The 26,142-nt window shown below is 43.4% G+C and overlaps 1 protein-coding gene across 1 annotated transcript in view; it reads left to right on the top strand.

The window, feature by feature from the left end:
• The window catches only part of ERC2 (ELKS/RAB6-interacting/CAST family member 2), a 919,611-nt gene that overhangs the window by 803,425 nt on the left and 90,044 nt on the right, over positions 1 to 26,142 (top strand). The gene's annotated exons all lie outside the window — the stretch shown is intronic.

Here is a 26,142-nt window from a genome sequence, read left to right as displayed (position 1 = left end):
CTCTGGTGACCACCAGGGCTGCCCATCAGCACTGGTCAGCAGCAGGTCATTTTGCCTGATCTCCTTTGATTTTGTAGCTTTTCTCAAAACTTTGTCGGCAAATACCTCACAGCCCAACAGCGAAGCAAAGTCTTGCATGCTCGGGGCCATCAAGGACAGTTCTGCAAGGGTCAGAAAGTCATGCTGATGAAGAATTTCCTTGTGTTACCCACTTCCTTAGCTATTCATTCCAGACTTATTAGGTCAAGCACAGCTTACCTCCGCAATTTGCATTGTGCAAGATGGACTTTGGGAAAGTTGGGTGGGTGAGGAACATTTCCCCGGAACTAAAACAAAAGTACATTCAGTTTAAATTCTTCGGAACACACCTACCTGAGATAATAGGGCACTTCTTTAAAAGTTTCTGAACCCACCACAAGCCTCCTGTAGAAACACAGACATGCCTTTCAGTCCCCTTGAGTTATCACAGGGGCTTAAAGGAATAATGCACCTGGATTTAGCTTTGCTTTAAGTCTTTGTGCTGCTGACAGGGCTTAAAATGGGCAGGTAATCACTGGTACAATGTGTCATCTTTTTTTCTCCCTCTTCTTATGAAATAAAGTGCAAAGTACTTACCTTTTTTTTTTTTTAATCTTAAGCTATTTCTTTTAAATGAAGCAAAAGTTATCACTATTTTCCTTTGGTCTGATATTTTTGGCAAGGCTTGGTTTCCATGGTGAGATGGAAATGAGGTGGGTACATAATAAAGGGGATATAATACACGAGTGTCCATTCACATTGACACCTCTATTTGCCTCTGAGGCAGTAAAGGCTGATGTTAAATGTTAATGAGGTCTCCTGAGGAGTGAACCAGAGAGCAGCCAGGCCTGTGTCTTCTTCAATGGCTTAGGGACCAGGTGCAGAACCTCTCTTTTCTTGTCTCTAATTTTTAATTCCTTCTTTATCACACCAACACCAAATGTTACTTTTTTTTTTTTAACCACTTTGGAATGAACCAGGTGTCTTGCTAAGTGGACTTTAGCTTTTCATCCATATGAAGTAAGCATTTTTGCTTCCATTTTGCAAGGGAGGAAACTAAACTTACAAAAAGTCAGTGCCCTAGGCTCAGGGCCCCTGCGTGGCAGAGCTGGGCCTCAAACCCATCCTATGGGACCTCATGTCCAGAGGTCTAGTCACTGACCAGTGGGCCTCTCTCATTCTCCACTTCCTTCTGTCCTCTCAGCACTCTGGTATGGGCCACACAGGACCTCACCCCTCCGGTGGCCTCTTGGTGGCCTCCCTGACTCAGAACTTTCCCAGCCCATCTAACCTGAGTGCCTCAGCCACGTTCACCTTCCTGAAACACTTTCTCTGTGTCCCTCCCATGATGACAGACTGCCAGTTCCTCTTGTTTCCAACCACATTAAGTTCAACTGCCTCTACCCAGTCCTCATATTCCTCCCAAATGGGTCCCCCGGGGAAGTTTTTATGAATTTTCCACCACTCCCAGATAATGAGATATTTTTTCCTCTTCTAAAAATATATAGCGTTCATTTTTCTTTCCATGCCTTCTTGAGTATTGTTTGCCATTGTCTGAAATGCCCTCTTTTCTGTCTGAAGCCGGCTTATTGGATTCAGCCTACATATAATCCTTTAAGCCTCCTAAAAAAATTTGGAAATGTCATTATCTCTCTTTTTCCTAACCTCCTGGGGCTCTTAGATTGTCCTCACTCAGTTTTCTTCAGGTTTCCCTTTTTTGGATCACCATCCTTTCCCCTCTGGCCATCTTGTTTCCAGCTTAAGTTCCTTATGACAAAGCATTGGTGTTTATTTCTGTTGTTCTCTCTATGCTTAACCAAGGACTAGAAAATAAGAATTGTAGCTAACGTTTATTGAGCACTTAATATGCACTGGGGACTGTTTACATGTATTAATTCTTATGATCGTCACAATAATCCTCTGAGGTAAAGTATTAGCTCCATTTTCAGATGAAGAAACTGAGGGACTGAGAGATTGGATGACTTGCCCAGATGGTGAAACCATAAAGCAAACCAGGCAGGGAAGACAGGCCCTTCACACTGCACTGTGCCCCTTACACTGTCTGATGGGTCAAATACATGTAAATACACATCCAGGCACAGAGAACAAATGAGAGAGTGTGAACTTTTTACCTGGGATTTTATGCAGCTGATGAAGCTCATGGTTCCCAGACTCCTTCTAGAACTGGGTTCTCAGGCCCTCCCCTCCCCTGTCACCCAGCAGCTGGAGATTGTGTGTTAAACCAAATATTCTGTGTTAGAAAAGTATTCCGAGTGTATCAGCACTGTCCAATCCCACTTGGAGCCAACCTGACCTTTGCATGGCAGATGTGACTCAAGCCCTCACTCCCCTTCTCCAGTAATAAGAGCCTCTTCTATTTGGTATTAGATGCTTTAATCCTTTTGGGGACAAGGCAGAATATAAACAAACAAACAGAAAGTATTTTAACTTTTTAACAGCAGCAAAAACTTCCTCAAGACTCTTGAAAATGAAGTACAATTTGGTTCTGATAAATTTGTGACTGCCTGGGTCAAGGCTGTCATTTCTGACCCTGGATGTCTGTAGTACATTTAAGCAGTTAATTTGGGGAAATTGCTGGTAGCTTGCATTTTCCCATACTACAAACTTGCAAATGCTGTTGCTGCAGCATGTTTTTCACATTAGTGCTCTCCTTTTGCCTAGTAGATGTTGGGCTTTGGGGGATTTATTTATTTGTTTGTTTGTTTATGATTTTTGGTTTTGGTGAGGTTTTTTTGGCCAAATTCAACCAAATTATCATCAGCAGAAATGCAAGAAAAAAATCATATTAATAAAAGACCTTTAAGTTCTAAGATCCAGGGTGTGTCACTGCGTACCTCAAAATCACACCGCATACTGAGGTAACACCTCCTGAACCACGTTTCTGAATCATCCACAGGGCAGTGACTTGTACGGAGTCAGCATGTGGTGTATGTTGACCAGGTAGAATTTTGGATGTTTTCCCTGGCTTCTACCAACAGAAGTTGGTGTGGTAATCAAAAGCAAAGCGCTCTCCACCAAGGGATGTGTGACTAGAGTTTCAAAGAGTTAACTTTGTCAAGTGAGACTGGGGGATTTTACAATGGCAGCTGTTGATGCTGGCGGAAAAAATAGATTTGAGAAGACGTGGTTCTTACTCAGCTATGTCTAGCTAGTTTGGGGGAAAGGGAACCAGGATACAGGTCTCCTTTGAACAAGGAAGGTGATCACTATGTAACGTGAATACAGACCCCACAGGGGCTTGTCCTGGTTTTGCTTCCTGGCCTCAGCTCTCACATCTGCCTGTCGGGCAGGCGTGCAATGCTCTGCAGCACCACCCTGCTTGGCGTTCTCACACATCCTCTGCCTTCCTCGAATCCGTGCTCTCCCTGCTGGCAAGGCTCTTCCTTCTCCCCCATTTGGTCTAGCTATTTGCCTGCATTTTCTAAGCCTCAGACAAGGAATTCTTTTTCCCCAAGAACCTTCCCTTACCATCCGCGTCCCCTCCAAAATTGGAAATGGCACTTCTCAGTGCTTCCAGAATTTGCTGTGCATTGATTGACCTGTTAACACTTTGTATTCTAATTAGTAATGTGCCTGTGTCTCCAGCCATCCTGGGAGTCTCTCGATCTCTGCATCACCTAGCACAGTACCTGAAATATAGTGGGTGCCCAGGGGCCTTGCTGAAAGAAGAAACAGCAAGGGGAAGATGGTGGTAGATGAGTGATATTCCACAAGGGAAAAGGAGAAGCTAAAACCTATCTACATGAAATCCACAAATATGTTCCATTCTTTCTTTGTTGTTACCCTATTCTGCCTTCCATGAAGGAGCAGTTGGCCCCATGTGGAAAGTAAAACCCATGAGTCTTCAGGGACATTTTATGCATGTAGAAAAGTCTGGCATTTCCCAGCTGGGTGTATGGCTAGCCCACCACTTGGGAGTTTTATCATAGAGTGTCTCAGGAGGTGTTATCTCTCCTCTCGGGTCTTTGGGGGAGAAAAGGTGATCAAAGACACCAACTCTAGGGGAAGTTTTAGAGTCAGAGAGTGGTTTTTATGGATAAGAAGGGGTCTGAGCTTCTAGGAACAGAGTGGCAATGGGTATGATCACAGTATGGGGAAAATTCTTCAAGCGTCTCCTGAACATTTTCACATGCAGCCATCTTTCATATCCTTAGGAGATAAAATCACCCTAAGGGTCATAAACCACTGTCAGGGTATTGGACAAGCCCCATAGGTAGTTGTTCTGAGCCAGTAAAAGCATCTTAATTGGCCTAAATGACAACAGTTATGTTATAAATATCTAGAATTTATGACCTGAGAAGGCATAATCACATCTTCCATCAGTTAAGTTTGCATAGGAGAAGCTTGGGGATTTAAGATAGGGCTGCAAGTTGGGGGAAATCTGATTAGCCTTAACTTTATGACAAACACAGAGCTAAGTGAATCGGAGTGCTTTCAAGTTCCTGATCCCTGGGAGTTAAAGGCAGTGGTGTTTCAGAGTCAGTAAAAGCCACCCTGTCCTCTCTGTGCAGCTGTCATTTTATTGGCCTTGTAAAGTCTCGCGTTCACCGTGACAAATCCAAGACCATATACCTGCGAAGAAGAGATGTTTTAGATTATGGGGTGTGCAGGAAGCAGACGGTGGGGTTAGAGGGGGTAAGCTGAAGGCTGGTTGGTGTATGTGTTTATGCTGAGCCCTCTTTGGAATGTGCAGAGTCATTGTGAAAAGCGAGTAAATGCTGCACCAGAGAGCACACCAGGATCTGATGAGATGCCTCAGCCTCCACAGCATTTGAGTAGGTGAAATTCAAGGAAGAATTTTAAAATGAATTTATGCATCTAAAAGCTCCACCTGACTTTCACGGTAGTTGAAAATTAAACTTGGGTTTTTAAAACATACTGTATTTCCTAAAGATTTTTATGAAGAGAGGGCATTGATATCAAACAGTACTATTACATCTGAAGCAAAATTCAGAACAAAACCAACCCACAAGAGGAGGTGTGTTTTTAAAAAGACACATTAGAGAGATAAATTTGATATCATTGATCAACCAGGTGATTGCCCTGGACTCAGTGATCAGTGGAGTGGAGTCATCTTTGAGGTAAAAGGCAAACAGCCAACTTAATCCCAATTTGCAGAGCTTCAAAGGTGAACAGTCATTTTGCAGGGCAATGAAGAGCTCAAGTTATCTATTTAATGCCAAAGTCTGTGAAGTCAGTGAAAATTCTTTAATGAATTTGAGAACGATCCTTCAAAGAAGCCTCCAATTGAAACCCATAGAGAGGCCAGTTGTCTTTGAACTCCAGAGATGAAGTTTATCCTAGATTAACCCGATCTTTCAGTTTCCCCTGTTTACTAGGGACAGAGTTCTGAATTTTGAGAGTAGCATTACAGTGCTTTGGCAGACATACCTATCACGGACATAGTATAGCACGGAGGAACCCTTTTTGCTTCATCCATTAGTAAGGACATGTCGCAACCAAAGGGTCCAGTTTGCACATGAAATTCTTGCATGTGTCCATGTTCTGTTTCTGAGGGTCAAATGGGCCCTGAGACATGCACTCAATTCATTACTTCTCAGGGGGGTATGAAACAAAACTTCAATTTTGGTTTTATTTTTATCATACTTTCCACTGTACTTCTATACCTTTAAACCTCGCATCTTCCAAATCCAAAACTCCGTGCCTTACAACGTGGAAGAAATAGGAAATCTGGAACTGATTATGAAATTATGAAGGAGGGGAGATGCAGAAATGTACAAGGGTAAGTGTACAAACGCATAAGCTCCGATAGACACAAAGCCTGGTGCGAAGGACACATCATTTTGGGTTTGAACACCTGCTTTTACATTTCAGCATAATGCAATCAAGCGTTTGCTTTGTGCAGTGCTTGGGGAGCTTTTGGTGTTAACAGAATTCTTTTCTAAAGAAATTCCTTTGGATTCCTTCAGAATTTGTCCAGTTTCCAGGTTCCAATAGGAAAAACATGGATGAGATTTTCATAGAAAGATAGTGCTTCAGATTTTTCATTCGGCAAGCACCCTGCTCTGGAGCTGCTCTTGTTTTATTGAGCGGAACAGGTCAGCTTAATAGAGGAGCTCCCCGCGTTTGTACCCTGACAGACAGGCATGGGCCCCCTGGGGAAACAGGCCCTCTGGGCTTTTGAGCCCACTTGTGGTTTGCCATTCATTCTCATCTCATTGGAGAATACACTTGAACAACAATTATATGTACCGATAAATCAAGTCCAAATCCTTTAATGTTCTTTACTCGTGTCTCCTTGAGAAAGGAAAGCTGGATCTTTCCAGAAGTTATTTCAGATGTGATTGTCTCTCTATTGATCAGGGGGTGGTGGCGGTGGGATATTTTATTGTGTAGCTTTAGTATTTTAAAACTGATTTTAAAGGCAATGCATTTTTTATTATTAAAGATTTCAAATAATTCAGAAGTCTTTGCAAAAGAATTCCATCATCCAGAAATACTAGCATGTTGATGAGCTATGTGCCTTCTCAGTCTTTTTTTTTCTATATCTAGCCTCTTTTAAAAAACCATGTAATAAATGTTTTTATAACTTGCTATTTGAACTTAACATTGTGTGTTGGACACATTTCCACATTAATAGATTATACCTATAGCATCATTTTCGTGGCTTCGGAGTGTAGAATTTTGCATTATTTAACCAGTCCTTAACGATGAACACTTAGTTCTTTTTAAATGCTTCCTATTAGAATGCCATAGCTCCTTTGGCTTCATCTTTACGCACTTTTAGAATAAATTCCTAAAAGAGAAGTTGCACACCTGCATTGATACATATTGTGAAGTGGCCTCCTGGACAGTCTATGTCCATTCAGCCTACTTTTATTTTTTAGAAGATTTTAAGTAATCTCTGCACCTGATGTGGGGCACAAACTCATAACCCCAAGATCAAGAGTCACCCGCTCCCCCGACTGAGCCAGCCAGGCGCCCTCACCATACTTTTATGTCTTGAATGGCATCACCTTGCTCTAGTACCCCTCCCGTCTTTTGGTTTTGTTTTACTTCGCTTTTCCAATTTAACTCTAATTGGAACTGAGCTCTCAGAATTTTTCTTCTGGATGGTAGGGTGCAAACCCAGCAAAACAGCTAAAATGCTAAACTTGGAAGTCAGTGCATGGAGGGAGAGATGAAGAATGTGCTCGTGGAAGTGACAGGATGATGCTCGTCTGGCTTTTCCCCTGTGGGTACAGTCCTTTAACTTGAATGTACAAGGTTTCTGAGAACGTGGCCTTTCCCAGTTTCCTTGTGAGGACAGTTTTCTTTGTTGTAGGTGAAGATTTGTAGGCCTCAGTCAATAAAAGGGAAGTGGCCGGTGCAAGAAATGAGCAAGTGGTCCCATTTTCCTTGCACCAGATCTTAACTAACACATAAAACAAAATTCAGTTAACCGGTTGATTTTTGCTGGCATACGTTTTGAATCTGGCGCTTCTTGGCCATTGAGGGGTCTGAGGTTCGGGGCCCTTTTATCCTTTTATTGGTGAATTCACTGAAGTGTAGGCAGACAGAAAATGTTCAAGTGGCAGGCAGATAAACTTGTTAAATCCCTGGGAGTCTTTCCTTCCTTGCTCTGGGAGTTTATCATCTTGGCGGAGTTAAAAGGCAATTAGACCTGCAGGTCTTTGCTGGCTTGTTTATTGGCGTTTTACACATGGGTGTTGAAGAGACAGGGTCGTATTAAACATTCCGATCCTGCTGGCCAGAGGGGAATGAGACCTCGGCCCAACTAAGTCTCCTTGAGAGAGAGCCTTGCCAAAAAGCTGGAGGAAAATCGTTTAAATATAGTACCTGTGCCCCGCGATGCTCATTGTTGGTGGAAAATTGCAGTCGGCTAGCTCCATGCTGTGTTACATTTCCTGGGAAATGGTTTTATGGAAGGGCGTTTGATGAAAAAGTTCATTCCTTTTGTAATTGTTAGCTGCCCCCGTGGTGTTAGTTAAGGCAGAAGCACACTAGAAATGCTTCTTCCCCCAAATCTCTAGGGCAAGCCCATTCATGACAATGGAAGGCTACTAGTTTGAAATTGGATGAGGGACAGATTTCCACTAAGCCTCCTCCTGGTCCTTCTGGTTCTCTGCGTCTCCCCAGGCAGGCTGGTCCTGGGTGAAACTGTGGAGAAGCCAGGCCTTAGATTTCTGCAACAACTTCTCTCTTCTCACATCCCTCACCTCCATCTGCCTGGAGAGCTGTAGGCAGAACTCTTTCACACTCATGTGCCAGTGGAGTAATATGGCTCCCATCCCTGCTCCTCAGGAAATTTGTTTTTTTTTTTTTTCAGAGTCAGCTTGGGCACTCATCTCAATGGAAGTGATGAGAATTTGCAAGGCTGAGCATACCGAGGTGGTTAAAAACGCAGGCTCGGGAGTCAGGCACCCCTGGGATCAACTTAGGGCTCTTTGACTAACCCTGTGGCTGGAATCCCCTCTGATCTCAATTTCGTTTTGTTTTGTTTTGTTTCATTTGTTTAAATCTGTAAATTAGGGACAAAGATAGTCCCCATCATGCTAATTGGTTGAGAGAATAAATGAAAGAATTCATGGAAAGTGCTTAGCATAGTACTGGTCACGTTAAGGGCACCATAAATGGCAACTCTTATGATTATTATTAAAATATGCTTTATTCATCTAAGACACGTAATATACGTCATATATGTACAGATGTGCATATGCATACAAGCACACACACACTTAGTTGGCAGCTATTTCTTGACAAAACTTATAATACCTTACGTAGTGTGATTTTACCAATCTGGGGTGCTCCTGAAATATAAAAACCTATCTGGAGAAAATGAGAAAATCCTTGCTTCTGTCCAGAATACCTGGAATGTTTGAGGCCTTTGCCTTTCCACAACTGACTATTGTGCTCAGCAGTCCAGGGAACTCCATTCCTAAGTGGCTGCCTCTTATCCAAATCTTAGTTTCTTATGAGTCAGGCACCCTGCCTTAATTTTCTCAACTAAAGAAAACACAATAGATGACTGCAGCTTTTATTCCCAATCTGACCTTCTGCGTTCTGAAACTAATTTGCCCTAGTGTCTTGCCAGCGCCTGTGCAAGGACTTCCTCTAGCCGAGTAATGTGGTTCTGATTAAGGACATCCTATAAGACCCAGGAGGATCGCCTGGGAAGGAAACCGGACTGAGACTCGAGTTAATTTCCATCCTCCAGTCAGCTACGTGGTATTGAAGACCAGAAGGTGTATGGAGTTTATCCTTAGGAAGACTAGGGAAGAGAATGAAAGCAAATGGCTGACAAATTGGCTGTCTTTTATGCAAAGTTGAAGAGCTAGTCCTGCTCTTACCCGAAAGAAAGAGGATATGCAGAGCCCTCAGGCCAAATGGCTCTGTAGGCAGCAGACTTTTTGAAGTCTCTGCTTGAATGCCACCACTTTTAACAAGGCCTCTGCTGAATTGCCTCCTTATCGAGAGGTGAAAACCTAATTTTTACCTAAAATATCTTAGCTTAAACAACTCTGGTCCTTCATTCCCCTCCTTAGCACGTGCAATGCTGGGTGGAATGCCTGTGTTATGGACACACACGGTATGTTTTTATCCCTACGCTCTAATGAATTGGGTCGTAAATGCTAAACCTTGCTTTATTCCACACTGCTGGCCCTTTCCCTGGAGCCCGTTAGACACCAGCTCACCCCTGCTGTAGCCAGGAGGTGACTTGGTGGAATGCTCCAGGATCCCTGGAGTCCTGGGAGCTCTGCAGCCAGCAGAGGAACGGCCGTGGCATGCAGTGGGCAATGCAGTTTGGAGAGCTTGGAGTTTCTTGACCAAATATCTAAGAATCTACTAATAGTTGTAACTCTAATATGATTTTCTTGTTAATCTCTGTCAAACCATGAAATCTGATATGCTAGCCATGACTAAGCCGTGAAATTTGTCAACTTTGTCTGTGATTTACACAAGCTCTGTTTAAAAAAGAAAAGCCTTAACACAAAGTGTGGAACATTACTTCCCAGCATGCCGCTAGTATCTTATGACAACAAATAAGAACAGAGTGTACACATTTCTTGTGCTGTTTCAGGGACCAAGAATGGATAAGATAAAACCCAAAAACTAAATAATGTATTTTCCTTTGAGATGATAAGTACGCACATGGTAGATCTGCTTAGTAGATGTCAATAAGTATGAAATAAACATTCAAAATGGTTTTATGGTTCATATCACTGGGCATGATAATAAGCTTCCTTAAAGTGGTAGATTGTTTTTGAGAGAAAATAAATGAGTGAAGTCCGTATTTTTTTTTAAGTCATGGGTTATATAATTAATCTACTAACACAGTAAAGTGGCCACGTGTGTAGGCGTTCAGACTTGAAATCTCTTTTTGTTGTTGGCTAGCTCGGTGGATTGTGTAAGACACTTAACTTTTTTCCCTCAGTTTTCTCTTTTGAAAAATGGGGGAGATAATATTTTGTAGGAGCTCTAAGGCACAAAAAAGATATTGTCTCTAAACCACACATGTCCTTTATCCATTTGAGTTCCAATTATGGTTAGTGGCATTATATAATGATGTAATAGATTGTTGGCTATCTTTGTTACCCAAAGAAAAGTTGATTAAATTAAGTTCATGTAATTGGGGAAAATATTTTTTTATTTTACCAAAGGAAATCTGGGCAGTTTCTGACTTTTCCATGTAAAGAAAGGGAGAGAAGCACAAAGGAGGAGGGATGTGTTGCAGAACTGAGGAGTGGTAAGGGCTGAGATGTCTTTCTCTCCTAAACTTGCCAACTGCCTTTTTCCCTTGTACTCAAAGAGAAAGAATTCTCAATCTTTCTTAACTGTCTCCTGACCTCTACTCTGTAGATTCTAGAATCAGATATCAGATGATTTGGAACCTTGATAATTTTGATGACCATATTGTCCACTGGGTTTTTTTGTTTGTTTTCTTTTTGTTTTGTTTTTGTTTTTCTGGGAGAGAAAGAGAGCGCACACGCATGTGAAGCCAGGTGGGGACAGAGGGAGAGGGAGAGAGAATCTCAACCACACTCAGCACAGAGCCCAACATGGGGCTTGATCTCATGACTGCAAGATCATGACCTAGCCAAAGCCAAAGAGTTGGATGCGTAACCACCTGAGCCCCCAGGCGCCCCTATAGTCCCCTATAGTCCAGTGGTTTTAAAACATTTTTTAAACTACCAAAATCTTCAGTGCTCCAGGATCTAAGAACGCCCTTCTCAGATACCTGTCAGTTAGATCTGTGAGACATAACATGAAAACAGGCCAATCTGTCCATTTTACTGACAATGAACTTTGAGTTGATGGAGTTTAGGGAGTTGCTACAATTCTCACCATTGATGTCTGAGAGCAGTCTGGCTATGTCTTCTTGCCCTAATGAGTTCATTCATCATCACCTCAACTTCTTCCCTTCCTATACAAGTGGGAGGAAAAGAAGAGCAAGGCATAACTTCAGGATGTCTATAGTCAACTCGCCTATGCCCTTCTGGCATTCTTGGACGCTTGAAAGGTCCATGAGCATTATCACAGAATCTATGAACACATTCTGTCCACCCCTTCCGATTGCAAAATTGTGTGAATGTGTATATATGCATGTTTCTATGGAAAAGGCCCATAACTTCTATCAGATTCTCTCAAAGGGGTTTGTGAACCTCAAATGGATTAAGAATGATTTCCTTATCATCTGTGCCCCAACAGTCACATTTCTGATTGTGAGTTGCAAGATTAACAATTACATTCACTTTTTTAACCTTTCTTGGCAAATGTAGCATATAAACCATATGGATGTTTGAGGTCCCAGGCTTGCTTGTGAAACAGCAGTTGGGGCCTGAATTCTTTAGGGTGTTTCTGTAGCCTTTGTTCTCAGCCTGGATTCTAACTGGACTAGGTTCTAGCCATATTTGAACTTCGATGGCTCAAAGTAAATAAAATAATGCATGCGTATTTACTGTGCTCTAGAAAAGTACATTTATTTCTAGATATGAACAATGATTCACTTGCTTAATTCTGCTTGGGTCCTGGATTAGGGATGTCAGATTTCACAAGCAAAAATACATCATACCTAGTTATATTTAAATTTCAGATAAACAACAACTTATGCTTTAGAAGAACTCCTGAGAAAGGAGAAAAATGGATCAGCTCTTCAGATAAGCAGAGCATTCTTTCAACTCCAGAACCTTTGTTGCAAAAATTAAAGGAAATTCACTATAAACAAGCACAGGCTTTCTCTGAGGTGATGGAAATGTTCTAAAACTGGTTTGTGACGATGGTTGCCCAACTCTACACATTTAATCAAAATCGTTGAACTTGACCCTGAACATGGATGAACTTGATGATATGTAAATTATACCTCAGAAAACTTTTAAAAAAAATTATGGAGGGCTTTATAACAATTGTTGTTTAATTTTTCATCCTGAGTTTCAAACTAATATAAGAATGTGATAAAAACCATAAATCCACTCCTCGGAATAAAGCATGAAAGCACCTAGATCAAATTTTGTATAAAATTTCTAGATCTACTGAGGCTCAATTCCTACCTTAACGCAGACTCCGCACACTGTTAAGATCCTTTTCTTGACCTTTGGAGTAAGGTTCATCCCTGGCTAAAACAAAGACTTGCTGCTCTCGGAAGTCTTGTTCAGTTATTGACTATGAAGGTAACCTGTTGTGACACCTGCCACCCCAGTGAGACTGCCTGCTTCTTACTTCAGGCTGAGAAGGACATGGCGAAGGCAGAACTTGTCTTAGGGTATACGTAGAGGCTTGGTTTTCATTTTTTTAGGAAATGGGCACATGACTGCTCAAGTGGACCTGTTTTCACCTTGACTAAAGTCTTTGTTACAAACAAAACGCTCACACGCCAGTGTGTAAACTCAGTCAGGAAGCACCTCCATCAAGACACATAAGACTCATCCCGTGGTTTTAATGCTAGCTAGAACTGGAAGTGGGCTACTCTTCTCGCTTAGCTCTGTTGACATACCCAGGTATTCTGAGAAACACAAGTAGGCTGAGATGAATGATTTCAGTAGAGAGGGGCTGGGGTGGGGATACCTATCTACACAAAGAGTGTGCCCTGAGAAATTCATTATGTATCAAGAGTTGAGGGCTAGCTCCTGCAGATTTAATTACTAAATTCTATAAAGGATAGTTCTTTATATAGCTTGTAAGAGTCCCTGTGGACTTCTGCTAGAACCTCTGGACAAGTAATTCTATTTTTTCCATTATTGTTTATTCTCCCTCTTTATCAAAACAAAAAAACAATAAGCCTAAAACCACAAGGGGAGGAGAGCCAAGGCCCCCAGAGACTCCTTTATTCTTGCTCTTTCTCCATTTGAAACATGGTTACACCCTAGCCATGGGATTTCACTGGTTGCAGGGGAGAAGTGGAGGGCAATTGAAGAATGAGGAGCCAGAAGAATGGGGCAGCTGAAGCACGGTGAGAGCTGGAGGGGGAGGCCACCTGGGAACTGAGGAAGCAGTCGTGTCCCAGATCTGATAATCTGAACTCCCCTGATATACTTCTCCATCCCCCAAGGCATTAGAACTTCCAGTGAGAGAATTTGCTAGAATCCAAAAATTTCACTCAACAAAGCCCCATCAAAGGCCAGTCATCACACATAAACCAACCGGGTTCTCTGACAGAAGTTAGTAATTTAAGGTTTACAGAAGTCTGTGCCTTGAAGCAAAACCTCATTAGAACCCCACTACTGTGGAGTTGGGCTGGACTCCCAGAGCTGCCTGTGTGAAGATACAACCAATTAGCTCATTGAGAGGACAAACCAATTCAAAGCGCTTCTTCAAGGCTTAACAATGCATATGCTAATTAAATAAGTTTTATCTTACCTTTTCATTCAAATCAATCCTGAAGGACTTCTGGCAGTCCATTCTTAGTTACTGCTGGCATTTCAAAGAAAGTCAATAAATGCCTTTCCTTTAAAAAATATTTTATGAATCCATCAATTTTTCTTATTTTAAATGTCTTTGCCCACATTTGTGGAAAGAAGTAAGGCTTTACCATTTTGGGCTTTTGCTCTGCAGAGTGAGTTTTAGGCCTTTGTTGGAGGGATCAGTTTTGTTCGAGCCCAGCCTCTTCCACCTTTTTGGCTGAAGCTGAATCCAGGAAACCCAGCAACAATCTTAAGATTGTTCATTTTTTTCCTTGTGGGAATGAGAAGCCAGATACCTACTTTGGACTCAACCTGTAGTTGCCTGTTCTTCATTTCTAATTTCCTCCTCCACAACCTTTTCCTCTTTCTGGTCTTTAGGTGAAATAATTTCTTTTTTTTTTTTTTAAAGATTTTATTTATTTATTTGACAGAGAGAGAGAGCTCAAGTAGGAGGAGCAGCAGGCAGAGGGAGAGAGAGAAGCAGGCTCCCTGCTGAGGAGGGAGCCCGATGTGGGGCTCGATCCCAGGACCGTGAAATCATGAGGCAGACACTTAACTGACTGAGTCACTCAGGTGCCCCAAAATAATTTCTATTTGAGATAGTTTTCCCCACCTTGGTCCATAATGGGTCAGTGAGTCTCCTGTGGCTTCATGGCCCTGATAACAAGGGGTACTGCTATATTTGGTCTCTTTGTTTAGTCAGCTCTCCTCAGCCAATATTTTACAGGCTCTTGGAAAGTTCTAGGAGTGCAGTGGTTCCCTCATTCCTCACACTTTAAGTAGAAGACATCGTAGTACTATAAGAAATTATATTTTCAAAGATACAGTGAGGAAAATGGAAGCAGTTGTTCTCAAATGGAGGTAATCTTGGCCGAGACCCATAGATGTCTGACAATGTCAAGAGACATTTCTGGTTGTCCCAGTTTGGGGAGAGAAGTGCTACTGGCATCTAGTGGGTACAGGCCAGAGGACTCTGCTACATATCCAATAATGCATAAAGCAGTCCCAACGACAAAGAATGATCTGTCCCCAAATTTCAATAGTACCAAAGTAGAAAATCCTGCATTAGAAGAATTCTGGGTCTTTTTTTTCTTTTTCCTCAAGGCCTGGGACAAGAGAAAAAAAAAAGAGAAATGCTCCATTTTCATGAGTGCAAGTGTCCTGAGTACATCCCACACTGATCCAGGAATTGGAGAGCACAAGGGTACCACTGAGCAGGGCAAAGTGCAAGGTCAAGGCAGGTCTTCTCAGCTCCAACAGCTGTCTCAGCTCCAAGGAGAGACAAGTCAGACCAAAGCAGAGGACCAAAAAGTTACAAGGATGTTTAGTTTGTGATAAAAATCATTTTGCAGATTAAAGTGCTTCCTCCTGCCCATAAAATGGTATGTTCTTTAAATAACTCAAAAATAGGAGGCATTTAACTGTGTTGTGAGCAGGAGGCAGAACTGCTGCTCAGAGCCACGGTCAATTAATTCCATCCTTGTAATCAAGCCTACCCAAGCTGTAGGTGGTGGCATTCTTCATATTTTCTCTGATGTGCTATTGAACTACCCCATGTTTCAAATGCCACTATTCTCAACCTGAAGGGATTCCAGGGATGTTTCCTGGACCCAGTTTCTCTCTCTACATCTCTTGGCTCCCTTCTCCCTCACTCCTTCAGTGGTAGCTAGATGGCTATTCCACGGATGTATCTCCTCCCATATGCAAGCCCAGTTAGGAAGAGTGAGTCTCTCTCCCAAGATCCTTGGCAAAGCCTCAGTGTGTCTCGTTGGCTTTTATGCTCACCCCTGAGCCATCCCTGGCTCATCCCTGAGCCAATGAAGAGGCTAGGGGAATTCTAGAAGCTGATTGGCTGAGGCCAAGGTTCTAGCTCACTCCTGAGCCTGGTGTGATCCCTGTGAGCTGGAAGTGGGTACATGTGTTGCATCAAAGGGAAATTGGGGTAAGATAATCAAAATAGAAGGGATGGATGTCCAGGAGAGTACATGCACGCGCACGTGCGCACACACACACACACACACACACACACACTCTACTTACTAGGAAGAGGCTTTGGATTCTGGGATGGAAGCCTCAGGTCCTTGCCCTGCCCTTGCCTTTAATGATCTGTCTTTGTCATTAACTAGCTGTAACACTTGAGATAATTCCATAACTCTCCTTGCCTCCTTTATCTCAACCACAGCATGGAAGTAATACCATTAGGGTGGTTGTGAAAAATCAACCTTGGTAGATATTGGAAAGTTTTTGCAAACAAATGATGGTGGCATTAGACTCAAATGGATTCATTTCAGCTTCTAGAGTCTAGGAGACCAGCTACAACCCACCCAGCTAGTCTATTCCAGCCTTCAGAAGCCAGCGTCTAAATTTATCCCAATCCTCATTGTTACAGGTCAGTGTGGGAAATCTTCTGAGGTCAATGGTTGAGGTAATTGGCTTGCCGTGGATCTGAAAAAGTCTCTCTGTTAAATGACATAATTGGTTTTAATTATATAATTATGGCACTTAAAGTGTGGGGGTGAAAGGTTACTATTATATTTAGAAGTGAGATCCCCAAATGAAGCAAGGGTGTTCAAGCCAGTGTTTCTTCAAATTTCTCTTTTTGTTTTTTCACAGGGAAGTCAGAGTAGGCTGGCCTTGGCCCTGGCCACTTTGGGATGATTATCCTGCAATGAGGTAGTGCTGGGGCTGCTCACAGCATCATAGGAACCTTTGTAAAGAGACGGGAAAGGGCTTCCGTAAAGACCTCGCTGCGATCTGAAGTTAATGAGCAGTGGGAACTCAACTGTCAGCAATTGAATGGGATTGGGCAGGGTAATTATATGATTGCCTCTGGTGTTTGCACATGCACAGGGATATTTTTATTGGAAAAAACCTAATTGCTTACTTACTTAGTGGAGGGAAAACCTAAACAAATTTGTGTTGTCATAGATTAAAAAGACATCCTTTCTTTGTCTCTAAAATAGCTGCTTGCTCTGCTTTTTAGAAGTGAGGGTTTTATTCTTTTCGTGTTCAGAGATGTTGTTTGCAGGATTTAAATTATATGCTAATATGAAAATATAAAGGAAAGCTACTTTGGACTGTACCTTTTGGTAAAATGACCACGTGCTTATTGCCATGTCTTAAACCATCCCCTACAATGGTCTCTTTCATAATGGAAAGGCAGCTAGAATGCTGGGCAACACTCAAGATACTGGGGCTTTCACAGGTTTTTTGTTTATTTTGTTTTGTTTTCCTGCATGGAGCCCCCTGACAAGACTGGCTTCAGACGCTATCCGGTTTTCCTTAGTTGCATAAGGCAAGTGGGAGGTATTCCTTTCTATGGCAGCCTTTCAGACATCACAACATCAAGGGTAAGAGGAGCAAAGTGTTCCCTCTGCGATTTCCCAGAAACTTGGAAGAAAGGAAAGGGCAAGATGAGAGAGCCCGAGGGAAAGGAAGAAGCCTTGGGGCTCCCACTTTGGTGATGCTGAATTTCAGCCCAGCATCTTGTTTTGACAGTCCTAAGTATGGCATCTCACTTACCTGTGATGCTGGCGTGCAGAGAACAGAGTGCTGTGCTTGGGTCTAGTCTATAGCAGTTCAACTCTGCATTATTGTTTTGTTTTTCTGTCTTCTTATAAAGCAAACTATTTTCTAGGTTCTTTCCTGACATCCCACCAGAAGAGATCAAAACAATGACTGCATTGTGGGGTTTGGGGGAGCACCTTGTGATGAGAATGGCCCCTCAGATCAACCATGCTTTCTCATCTCAGAATCTTGCACATGCTGACATATCATAGTCTTGTCTGGCTAACTCCATGAGTCCTCTAGGCTCAGTGTTAAATGTCACTTCTTCCAGGAAGCCTTCTGTGACCACCCCGCACCCCAGTCTGGTTTGTCTGCCTTTGCTTTATGCTCCCTGGCACCCTCTAGGTTCTTTTATCCACTGTCCTTTAATTGCTTGTCTCATTGTCCTGAAAACCCATCAGCTCCATGAGGGCAGGGCTTGTGTTGATATTTGTCACTGCTATAGCCCCACAGCCTGGCACAGTGCTTGATGAGTGTGTTAAGAATGACTGAATGAGGAGAGGAATGGTTGCTGAGTGTCCTAGGGAATCGTGGTGTGTGATGCCTGGGCTTCCCTACCCTTGCTGTTAATACCGCTTTCTTGTTGCTTATAATTTTCATTGCCCCAGATGATCCAGCTCTGTCGGAGGCACGGAGGCACAGTCCAATCTCATGCTGTACATTGATCACCTGTCCAACCTTTGCCTAGAGTGGGAGCCCCCAGTTCCTTCAAGAGATCCAACTTTACCTGTCTGTAAAGAAGAAGAGGAGGAGGGAGACAGCGGGGAGGAGCCGGTGGCAGTTTAACACCAGAGCAGGTCCAAAGTTTACTTTTACCCTTTTGGAGGTGGGTAACCGCAAACACCACGGGGAGCTGGGTTTCAACAAGAAACCTGCACAGTGATCTTGGATTTGGGGGCTCACACATACTTTATTTTTTGCTAGCATGTACAGGTGGCTGTTTTTGTATTGAAGTCACAACCAGACTGTTCCATGATTAGCCCAGCATAGAACAAGAATCCAGGCTCATCACCCACATGATGTAAATTCTCGTACTGGCCTCATATTGTTTGTGTCTTGCTATGTGGACAGAGAGTACGGTTCATTCCCTGGTTCCTATTTCATGACTATTTATTGTTTGCCTTTCAAGGTCTGTGATTTTCAACAGCCTTTTCTTGTTTTGATTCTCTGGCTTTTGATGTTTTGAATCCCCCCTTCCCCATCCTCTTAGACCATGGGATCCTGAATAACTACCAAAGACATGAGCTGGCATTGAGATCACTGCTCAGCGTGTAAGTATAGCCTTACACAGCCCTGGGGTCTGTCGAACCAGCTTTTTCCCTAGGCAGAATGTGAATCTCTGACCTTGAAGGCGTCGGGCAAAAGGGCTTCCTACTAAGCGCCTAAATCCCCTTAGTTTGGCTGCCTGTTGTTGGGCCACGATCACAGTTTCTGGGCGTATGGACATCTGCCTGTGGAAACCACAGCCTCACGTGTGGCAGGGAAAAGGAAGCCCTCAGAGCCCTGCGTGCTGCTTCCATAGTGTACTGGCCTGGACACACTCCCCTGGGTCTCAAGCACGTTCTCTCTAGGTTGGTTTGGAGGCTGTATATCGTTTTTAGTCTTCAGTTACATTTCTGCTTTGGCATAATAAGCACCTCAATTAGGATCTTTCGGGTTTCCTTCAAGAAAGAGAGTTTGAACAACCTCTTCTTATAGTAGGTGTGTTCACCAGTGTTGTGCGCTTGGAATCAGATGGGGTGGGCCATGGTGAGCTTTATGCCTGAATTCCAAGAAAAAGTTCGATTTAATTTTCAGTTTTGGAATAGCACCAATGGATGTCTTGCCACCTCATATCCTTTCTGGATTGAGGCAGGTAATTACTGCCTACACAAATAAGTCACATACTTTTGTAAAAAAAAAAAAATTTTTTTTTTGAATGACATTTGATTTGTAATTAAACTTGGTGATGTGGTCTCTGAAGTGTCTCATCTTGTCTAATCACAGTGATTTATGTCCTTTCAGAATATTTCTGCACGTAGGGCTTAGTTCTCTGGTTATCACTGCATAACATGGTGAAGAGGAACAATTTAAGAAAAGAAAAGGACAAGTTAGAATACACGGTTGAGCCATTTTAGGTCAGACTCAAACCACTAATTGTTTCTATTGCTTTGTTTGAAAAAATATTTTCATGGTCCTTCATTGACTGATTTATTCAGCACACAGATTTAAGCACTGGCTCTCTAAGTGCCCTGCCTGGACCTGCTTTGCAGCATCCATCACCTAGGAACTTGTTAGAAATGCAGATTCTCAGGCCCCACCCAGACCTACTGTATCAGAAGTTCTGCAGGTGGGGTCCAGCAAGCTGGGTTTGAATGAGCTTCCTGGTGATTCTGCTGCACACAGAAGTTTAAGAACTTTTGGGTTTAAACTTCTGTGAGTACATGAGGTGAGGTCATTAATAGGAGTATACCTGTAGCCCTGTCAGCCAGGAGCTCGTGATCCATTTTGGGCACAAGGCATAAATTCCTCAGACAGTTCGGCAGAATGGTCTTTATAAACTCTACGTTACATCATACACTTACTTCCTAAGTGCCTCCCGGCAGTGCCCTTTGTGCTTGGAATAAATCTAAATGCTTGGCGTAAGCCTGCAAGGCCTGGCATGCACCATCCCTGGCCTACCTGCCCAGCCTCATCTGGTGCCATTCCCTCCCTCCCCTGGTGCTCTCCCACACCACACTGGCCTTCTTTCTAATCCTCAAACACACCTGCTGACTGTGATGTCAGCAGGAATGGAGAGGAAGGGGAAGGAAGAGAGAAAATTGCAAAGGTTTGGTGATAGGCTTGGTCACTGCAGTTTCTTTTCGTATGGTACAATATTTCTAAACCAATTAGCCCTCTTGGCTAATATATTAATGTATTGATATTTGTACGCATCGATGTGATAATATTAGCAGCCTCATCGTGTAGTGTGGCCAAGTCAGAAAGGAGTTTCTGAATCGTTAAGGAAACATTGAATGTAGTTTACTTTGGTCTTAGTGTTACGTATTTGGATTGATTTCTCTCTCTGAACGTTGACCCAGTGGGCATAGCCAACCACTGAGAACAGAAGAAACACAGCTGGAGGTACGAGGTGCTGCGAGTGAAATCCTCTGTGTGGCACAAGAACGTTCGTGGAGCCCATGCATGAATCTTGTTGGCTTCGTTTTTAGGAAGGATGGTGACCATGTTCATTAGGTTTTGTCTTTGTAAAACGTTATCTGAGAATGCCAATTTTGATCTTTGGGGTAGTAAAGGTACCTTGTGATTTGGGAACAAAGCAGCAGTTTGGATTTTTATTGAATGTGAAAAATAGTGCTCTCTTAGGATTCTCTTTATAATGAGAAGGGGGAAAGATATATTTTAAATATGATTTGTTTAAAAAAACTTATTTGAATTTGAGGCAAAGGGGTTTTTAAAGATTTGGGACTCTAAGAGTGAGGAACTAGGGCAATGATTTTTTGGTTTTGATTTTTGTCCTCATTTTGTTTTGACTACCCACAACTCTCTTGCAGTAACGGATTATACAGCACCAGTGCAGCATCTCTGGTTTGGTGCACTATCTGCTTTTTACAAAGCCTCTCATTTGAGCTCTTCAACAGAGGAGGGAAATGTGGATTTGAGGGAGTCATCAAGGAGAGTGGGAGGTGGGATCCTGGCAGCCTTATAGCCTCACCTGTCTTGTGGAGTTCTCCCAGGGAACGGAGGAAAGTCTCCCCACCACATAAGCACTCCAGCTCACCAGGAAGCCCTTCCTACTGGAAGGCGAAACTGGGCTGCCACAGATGGCTGAGGGTGCATGTGTGGACAAGACAGACACAGCCTGTCCCTGCCCTCTGGGAGCCCTCAGCCTGGAGGCCAGGAGACTTCGGCAAATAACTAGTCAAATAAAGGTGTGTTTTCACACTTTGAAAGGTGCTCTGCTGGAGAAGAGCGTGAGGAAAGCAGAGAACAGGGAAGCAGGTTCCCTCTTGGGTTGGCAGGGAGGCCTCCTGTTTGGACATGAGCTTGAAGCTGAGAAGCAAAGGATGACCAGGTGTTTTATTCGGGTAGGTGCCTAGGTTGGTGGCAAGGGGGGGTACGGGGAGTGTCCCCAGGGAGCTGGCACCACCTCCCATACTAGCTGGGATTCTGCCCACAGAGACTGCACAGCAGAGAATCTTCTGAGCAACCACATGAGTGAAAACACCCAAAGACTGGCTGCAGAGCGAGCCCCTGAAAGGAGGAGAGACAGATTTGCAAGTGTGCACTGACAGTACTCACACCACTGTGCCTAAGCCTGATGCCAGCATCTGGCCTCCGACCCTTCCAGGGTCTCTCTGAGAGCCCTTCCTTTTCGGGGCTGCCTCTGTTACTCTCCGCCTTGAGAGCAAAGCTGCCTGGAGGGGACATTTATAATACTCTGGAAGATTCTTGTCTGGCTTTTAGGGAGGCATTTCAGTCAGTTTGAAGGCAGGTTTTCTGTCTGTTTTGTGTGTGTGTGTGTGTGTGTGTGTTTGTATGACTTTGCACGGAGCTGGCACTCAGAAATAATTGACAAATGAGAAAAGAGATTCTGCAAATCCAAATGCCGTGCAATGCTGAAGCTCGATTTGAGGAGTATGAAATAAAAGTGATATCTGATTCATTCATTTATTTGTTCACCCACCCAAAAGCAGTTATTGAGGTCTTCCTCTTTAACTGTGCGGTCAGAACACGATGCCCGGGATATGGTAAGTTCACAGTCAATACTGGTTATTACAGAGGGAGTACAAAGCCCACTCTGCCTTCTGAATCCTTTTGTGTTCTCGTCCCCCTGAATGTTGCAGCTGTTCATGCCTCTCCTGTCATTTGGGAGTGACAGTGCAGTGTACCAGGCTCGGAGCGTGTCTGCTTCTCTTCAGAGAGGCAGGACTCTCCCATAGGAGGGAGCGCATGGCCTGAGCTCTGACTTTTAGAGTGCCTAAGGACAGCTCCCTGGTCGTCTGCATAAAGCCTGGGAGCACAAAATGACAGAGAGCAGTTAAACTTCAGGGTGGTCCGAGTGGCTTTTTTAAAAAATTAACAAATTAATGAAGACAATTATTTGGAGCACCTGAGTTTCTACTTGCTGAAAAAGGCCTAGCCTGTTTCTGAGGAGACAAACGTTTTCTTTGATTGAAAGAAGGGGCCATTTCTGCAGACCTGAACAATTTGAGGCTGGGGTCCCAAGCAGAGCCTCTAAGTCAAACCTGCCCAGGCGGCAGTTGGGCTGGCCCACACAGGATCCCTCCAAAACCTGCAAATAGCACATATAATCCAGCGTTCTGGATTTGGAGAAAAAGTCAGATGATCTGGCTACACTGGGCCACATTCCCACGGAGGGCTACAGCAATCCCTCCCACCCCAGCCTGCCCTCTCTAGTTTACTGGTCACTGATATCTTGCTTACACCAGGCTCGCATCCCTCCTTCACGGTCCCTCCCTGGTTCCTGTCAGCACAGTGCGGAACCCTGATTAGGACATGCAGAAGAGGGCCTTGTGGTGGGAGCGGCGTGAATGACGCCCACCTGTCCAGCTGCCGTGTGGCAGGGCCTGTCGGGTCCATGTCAGTGTATCACCACTCCACCTGAGCTGCTCGTCAGAATGCAGTAGGCCCTCACCCAGGCCACACCTCAGGGATTCTGATTCATTTGCTCTGGGCTAGCTTGGGCTCTGGGGTCCGGTCTACCGGACAGCTTCGGAGAGCCCACAGCATGACCTGTGCACGGCCCACCTGCTCTCTTGACAGGTGTTCTGCTCTCATCAGCACCCTTCAGAGCCCCATCCCCCTCCTGAGTTCATCTCAAGCATCGCAAACCACTGTCATAAACATGGATTCAAAGCCAGAGCACACGTGTCCAAAGTGGCTCTTAAAGGAAAAGGGATATATCGCCAAAAACAAAAATGTTTTAGTTTGAAATCCCAGATATATCAACAAAAATTGGGACTTGGGTGGGGAAGATGGTAGACACAAATACTTGCCTTGTCTTATGCATACGCGTGGGAGGTCCCGCTCTGTCTAGTGGTTCCAGAGGCAGGCCCGATGTGTGTTTCTTAAAGGCAGCCTGTTATTTTCTTACGAGATGCTTGTGGATTGTTTTTTCTTTATGCAGACAAGCCAATAATTTTGCTAACCTATGTCTAGTATTTGCTTCCTTTATATATTCCTGGTGTTTACTAAGCCCTTTTAGCCTGCTACATCTGCATACATGTAGTGGTTCTTTTCTTAGTTTTAGCCTTTCCTTCCGGAGCATCTGCTAGCCTCAGTTCTTCACTACCTAATGCCCATGCCCCTCATCTTGTCCCTCCTAGGTTACATCTCTGTATTCTGGGATAACCTGGTATGTTTATGCCTTGTTTCACTGATGTTATTTTCTGCACCGGTGATTCAGGTCTTAGCTGCTTCTGATGTCAACTGTGAGTCCATTATTGCGTTCTTAGTGGGTGGTGGGTGGTAGAATCCCCTTCCATTTTCCATCCTACCTATTGCCCTCTGCCTCAGTGTACCATATGAGGTGTTAGACTTACGGGGAGATTGAGGCCCAGAGAAGGATGTGATTGGCCAACGGTCACAGAGCTGGCTCCTGGTGGAGGTGGGAAGAAAACTCTGGTTTCCTCCCAGTCCAGGGCACTTTTTATCTCCAAGACTCCACTTGCAAGATTGACTCTGAGGTGCAAAATAAATAATTAGATAAAACCATCATTTTCGTCCACCTAACCAAATCTCATACCTATTGAAGTGTGAGTATTCTAACAAAAATTGCTTACCCCCTATTCAATCTCCTTCCTCTGGAGCAGCGCTTGCCTCAACAAGCAACTTTCATTAGAGAGAGCTAGAACGTGGAGAAAGTTGAAAGCAATGGTTTCCAGTCAGGGGCACTTTTGCCCTCCAGCGGACAGTTTGCAATGTCCAGAGACATTTTCGGTTATTGCAACTCAGGTTATGTGTGAGAAGGGTGCTATTGATATCTAGTGGGTGGAGGCCAGGGACCATGCTAGACATCCCACAACACAGAGAACAGCCTCGACAACAAAGAATTTTCCAGCTCAAAGTAGTTCTGAGGCTTAAAAATCCTGGTTTAAAGGGAACAAATTCTACATTTTACATTCAGTGAACTACGGTCTCCCTGTGAACTAAAGCCCCTTGGGAGACCTCATCCCTCCACCCCTCCTCCCGGCACACACACATAAGCAATCCTGAACCAGAATAGAAAGCCTCATAAATATACAAGTGACAATTTCTGACATATGTATAATAGAGGCTATTGTGACTTCTAAAATAGGTCACTTACAAATTTACTGAATTCCTAGTAGCTTTTTGTCACCAGGTGTTTTTCTGAATCAAAAAATAAGAGAAATTAAATTACTCAGGTGGAGGGCTATGTAAAATTTTTTTTATCTTTAAAAGGAATGCTCATCTAAACTATGCCGTCCCTGTCTTCCAAGATAAATTTGAAGTTTGGTAGTTCCCCTGGTCAAGTAGCGCCCAGTCCAAGGGAAAATCCTTCACGTCTGATGGCGTTTACCAGTGGCTACAGTGTTGGAGCAGATCTGGCAAGCAGATGTTCATGGTGCAAATTTTCCATTCTAGAATAGTTCCTTCTGAGGCAGGAGGAGAGTTAGGTCAGAGAAGAATGTGCCAGACAATATGCCCCTTTGTTAATCAATGCTGTCACCTTGGCTGCCCCTCTAGCAGCCTCATCTTCCTGAAATCTTCACTAAAAAAGCCATTCAACCAATACTTGTGGCATTAGCCAGGGTTTTTCTAGCTCAGCTCTCACAACAAGGAATGGATTTGATCAGATTCAAAAGAACCGTAAGACCCATTCTATAACAGCGCTCTATCGCTGGAAGAGCTCTGGAAGGCAGATTATCAAAAACCAGTTTCTTGAGCAAAACTCTCATAATCAAGGTGACTACGCAAGGGTCTGAAATCTTTGCAGCATTTATTAAGTACACTGGGACACATACTAGATATTCAGTGCTTTGTTGAATTAATTTAGTCTTCATAGCAACCTGTGATTTAAGTACTGATGTTATGACCATTTCATCAATATAGAAACTGAGGCTTAGATCCACTAAATGACATGTCCAAGGTCACACAGTATTTCCTCCTTCTTTAACCGCCAGGCTGATAATACAGCCACATTGCTGATTTTGAGTCACCAAGCTATTATTTTAAGCTCTATCCCTTGTTAAATTGGAAAATCCAGTCTTTGTAGAGATATGTAGCTATTATAAGAAATGATTTGAGGCAATTGTAATAGAATTGGCGAAGACTAGTATCTGTGTAATAGTAACAGAAACACCAAGTTTGTTGAAAAAGGTATTTCCAAGTTGTCTCCTCTGTCCTCATTTGCAGCCTCAACACATGACAGTGTGTGATACAGAGGCCACTTGGAGGGGATCAGAGTGATGCTTGCAGTCAAAATCAGGCACAACATGTGGCTTTAAACAGGTCACTTGGCTTCTCAAGGTTTCAGACTTCTGGCACACAAGGGAGGTCATAGTTTATTCAACAACCATTTATTTGGCGTCAATTACGTACACAGATATGATGACAAGCTCACTATCTCTTACTGAGACAATCATACAAATAATTCTAATGTAATGTGATCTGTTCTGGGGGAGAGATCGTACTCTATGAGAGACTATGAGTC

Source organism: Ailuropoda melanoleuca, chromosome 4 (genome assembly GCF_002007445.2).
Source record: "Ailuropoda melanoleuca isolate Jingjing chromosome 4, ASM200744v2, whole genome shotgun sequence".
Lineage (NCBI taxonomy): Eukaryota > Metazoa > Chordata > Mammalia > Carnivora > Ursidae > Ailuropoda > Ailuropoda melanoleuca.
Note: the sequence above shows the minus strand (reverse complement) of the source record. Positions and strands in the feature narration are given on the sequence as shown.